A 4,591-nucleotide genomic window follows, 5' to 3' on the forward strand; every position below is an offset into this window, starting at 1 on the left:
AGGTAGGAGTTGCTAATGAAAGTTTTATTAGCAGGTAGGAATTGGTAAATAATTAGAGTATATTTAGAGGCACTGGGTGCTGGCCCTAGAGTCAGAGGGCAGAAGGCTAAGAAGACAAGGTGGAGTTTGTTTTGGGCTTAAAAAGCTGTGTCACTAATAGACGGCATTTTAGTTGTTGCTAAAGCAAATACCATGCTGTGGGTTGGCTTAAACAATGGGAATTTATTAGCTCATGGTTTTCGGACATCACAGGTGATGCTTTCTTCCTGAAGACTGGCTGCGGGTGAGCCTTCATCCTTGGCTCGGCTGTCACATGGCCGTGCACGTGGCGGCCTCTTCTGGTCTCTCCCTCTTCTTCCGGGTTCTACTGACTTTCCTTTGGCTGCTCCCTCGATGGCTTTTTTCTCTCTGTGTGACCTTCCCTCCAAGGCCTTCAGTAATAGGATTAAGACTCATTCTGGGCCACACATTATCTGAAGCAAACTCATTCAAAGGTCCTATTTACAAGGGTTTAAACCCACAGGGAATGGATTAAGTTTAAGAACATGTTTTTTGGGGGTACATAGCTCCAAACCACCACAGATGGATTGGGTAAATGCAGAATATAAGAAGGGGTGGGATATATTTAAGCAGTGACATGGTAAAAAGTAGATCAATGGTATTAGCTTCATGTTTACTTCTTCTGTTCTTTTAAATGAAATATATACTTTAATGAAACTGAGAAAAAGGAATAGGGTCACTACAATAAGAGAGAGCTGCTATAGTTTATATCATGATCTATGATGATCATATTGTTTATTGTCCAAACCAGGACACTTTTGTACATGAAAAAGGGTGCTATTAATAATTACGTCAGCACAACAGGCCTAAACCAGGACTGCCATGGGAAGCCAGGGTGCTTGATCACCCTGCAGAGCAGACTTTTTGCTGTGCTCATTTACTGCCATCTGGCAGCAGTGGAGGAGACTGCAGGGAATATGTAATACTGTCTTGACATGACCACATTTCAAATCAGCCTCAATGCTGAGGCATAAAAGAATGATCTATGATGTCCCTTCCTACCAGATTTCCCTGGGTCTGTGTTATGCATTTATCTACCTATCTATCTATCTATCTATCTATCTATCTATCTATCTATCTATCCTTCACAGCAATCCCCAGTGGTCACACATGCAGGGAAAATGGAGATACATCCCGAGTCAAAGGAATCATAGTCATGTCAGATCTTAGAAACCAAATGGTGCAAGTGTCTAAAGAGGAGGATGCTGGGTCATAGAGAGGTGGGGGTACTTGCCAAGGTCTCACTAATAAAAGCTAGTAAAAGCCAAAGTTGGGATTAGGAGGCAGGTTTCCTGACTCAAAGTCCAGTGTTTGTGCAAGAGAAAGAAGGGAAGAGTTGAATTTTTGAAATCATAAAGTAAAACTCTATGCTTTGTGGGCAGCTGCACAGGGACTTGAGTTTCCTAGAAGAGTGACCCTCAAAGGAGAATTATTATCAATATTTCTCTGGCATCCTGCATTCTTCTTCTCAAGAGGGTTGTGCTCGCTACAAGCTCAGAGTTATTCCTAATTAACCTCTGCCCTGGAGGAATTGTCAGTCTAATTAGAGAGAGAGACCTGTGATGAAAGGGCTATAATAAACTTACAGTAGGCAAAATAAGTTTTTCCTTAAACAAAGAAGCTATCACCTCTGGGAGGTCTGTTGATGGGGGAAGAGTTCAAAGGGCAATTATGTTGGAGGTAAAATCAGTAGGAATTTTTTAATATGTTGGTAAAGTAATATCTACCTCAGATACCTGTTCCCTACACTTAAAAATTGGTTTGTGGGCCTTTACTTCTAAGCTTGTAATCTGCAGACTGACTAATTCTGTGTAGTTTTTCAGTAGTTTCAGAAGCTCATGTCCCCAAGCATGCTTATCTTGATAATTTAAAACATAATTCATGATTGTTCTCGCTCCTGATAGCAGCTGGAGACAACACAATCCACCTGTTTCTGTTTTCTGAGGCAAGAAAACCAAAAAAGGGCATTTTCAAATGTCTCCTGAGATCTTAGGGGAGAGGAGAGAAGCCACAGGATTTGTACACTGGGGGGAACTGTCACAGCCCCCCCCCCCCCCCCCCCGTGTCACTGCTGCTGGCACAGAGATGCACGGCCAAGTCCCCAGCTCTGCGGGCTGGATCTTCAGAGTAGACATGTTCCTTCAGTCTTTCAGCAGACAACGGTTCCTTGGGCAGCCCTGACCCAAATGCAGGGTTTTGGTATTGAAAGGAAATAAAAAACTTCATTCTCTGGTTCAAATTCTATCACTACCAGGAAACAGATATGTTTCCAGAAATTGGATCACACTTGTGTCGCCCCCTGACCTATCTCTGATCTTGAGGCCAGGGGTCTGGCTGCCTCCAGGTTCTGTGTGTCCCATGGGAAAAGAAGACAGCAATCCAGGAGACAGAGGGTCTGTCACCAGCAGAAGAGCCTGGTGTCCATGGCAGTGTGGAGGCTTTCCCAGAGATGGTTTCTGAGGCTCAGAAGCCAAGAGGAATAGAAGTTCTGGGTCCCCTGACCCCACAGCTATGATCTGGCAGTGACATGATAGTTTCTTCAATATCCACAGCCTCAGGGGCACCCTCCACACAAGAAGGGGAATCCTTGGCCCTGATATTTGACTGCATCTTTATTTTACTATGTGGATGATGTAAACAAGTCTCCAAACCTACTTGAGGGTGTTTAGGAAAGTTGAAGCTCCAGGAAGACATAAGAAGAAATGGAAAAGGGAAAATGAGAGAATAAGAATAAAAAGAAAGAGCAAGAACAAAATGGTAGAACACTACAGTATATTTTATTAATCTTATAACGTCCTCTTGGCAGTGGTTCTTAAATTTAGCATGAACAAGAAATCACCAAGGACTTGGTAAAATTAATATGTATTCCTTAACCTACCTCCAGAAATTCTGAGTCTCAAATTCTGACCATGTTCCTAGAATATGTCTTTTAATCTATACCTCAGGTGATCTTGAGGCAGTTTGTCTACAGACCACAATTTTTTTAAATGATTAAACTAACAACAATTAAGTCACTAAACTAGAATGTTAAAATTTAAATAGAATAAGAGGAATTTTCTGGGGAAGAGAAATATTTAATGAACAGGTTTAAGTTCTGGAAAACACATTTTTAAAAAAGAATACACAGAAAATAAGAAAGTTGACTGTAAAGGATGTGAATTAAACTGAAGTAAAAGATTTTCAAGACTCAGGATATGGTCAATATCATTAAACACGTCGAAGAAATCAAGCAGACAAAGAAACACAAATAAGTCTGTTGGTCTGGTAAGCAGATAATTTTGATCTTGAAGAAAACAGTTTCATCAGAATCAAAGTAGATAGGTCCAAGAGAAAACTGAAGACGGCAACCAGAAGAGTGGTTCCTCTGTGATAAATGCAAAAGTATAGATCACAAAGAGTAAGGAGGGGACCAAGAATGGGACACCTAAGGAATATTAAGCAAAGGAGCTTGAAGTAAGAGGCCATAAAATTAGAAAAACCAGAAAGTGAGAGCTTCTGTTTCAAGGGGCCAGAAAGAAATTTTGCCTGAGAAAAGAAGTAAATTTGTACTTCTGGGAGTAAGACAACCAGGTTCAGTCTATGTTGAAATAAGAGCAGGTGTTGACTAGGGAGGTTATATAAACTTCTCTAAAACTGGGTGGTGGGGTGGTGTAGAAATAACCAGATTTGTGAATAGAATAGAAATATTTTGAATTCTTTAACTGCTCTGTGTAAGAGACCTAAATAAGTAGAATTAAAACGTAATGCCTTCGTATACTTTTATTGATGTTGAATGTGTTGTCCCTCGTTACCATTTGAATCACACACCTGAGGATTTTTCAATTGTCTGCACATCAAGTATCTTCCCACTGAGAATACATTAGTCTCTCCTACTCCCTCAGCTCCATGGAAACCAATTAGTGACTGCATAGTATCTGAAGTTGTTGCACCTAAAATTACCATACTTTTCTGTAACCTGATTTTAACCCCTTAAAAAGAGATTAACCAGAGTCTTCACTTGGTCTAAGATTTTTTTCTAAAAACTAAGGATTTGATCTCTTCTTTGATGCCTTCTCTTTTTCAAGGGTATCTGTATGCAGAAACTATATTAACTATCCCTCCCTCCTCACTTGATGGATACCCTTTTGGTGTCCACACCTCGAATGTGGTAATTCCTCTCCCTGAAATCCTGGCCTCTTGATCAAAGGGGCAGGCCCCCACCTGCCATATGGTTCAAAATGACTCAACTCCTTTGACTAAAGTTGAGTTTCCCCAAGAGATGTTCTTGACTAAAGTGGACCAATTTGTCTTGTTTTCTAAGTTTTGTAACTTAAGATGAGAATGTCAGGTTTGTCCTTCTCAATGTGGCTGGAGAGCAGACATCTGACTATGTAATCTTCTACTTACTATGAGATCTGAAGAAAAGGAGAAGACAGGAGAATAATGAGGCAAACAGGCAAAAAAAAAAAAAAAAAAAAAAAAAAAGTTGTTAAGCCAGCCTTGCTACAGTCCCAGGACTTCATTCCAGTTTTCTTTCTGAGAAATTCTTGTG

At 40.6% G+C, this 4,591-nt stretch overlaps 2 gene segments (V, D, J or C); both read right to left on the reverse strand.

Annotated features, from left to right (window-relative positions):
* The window catches only part of LOC119533990, a 193,005-nt gene that overhangs the window by 119,405 nt on the left and 69,009 nt on the right, over positions 1-4,591 (reverse strand).
* LOC119533988 overlaps positions 1-4,591 on the reverse strand; it is a 209,656-nt gene that overhangs the window by 110,213 nt on the left and 94,852 nt on the right.

This window comes from Choloepus didactylus, chromosome 5, assembly GCF_015220235.1.
Source record: "Choloepus didactylus isolate mChoDid1 chromosome 5, mChoDid1.pri, whole genome shotgun sequence".
Lineage (NCBI taxonomy): Eukaryota > Metazoa > Chordata > Mammalia > Pilosa > Megalonychidae > Choloepus > Choloepus didactylus.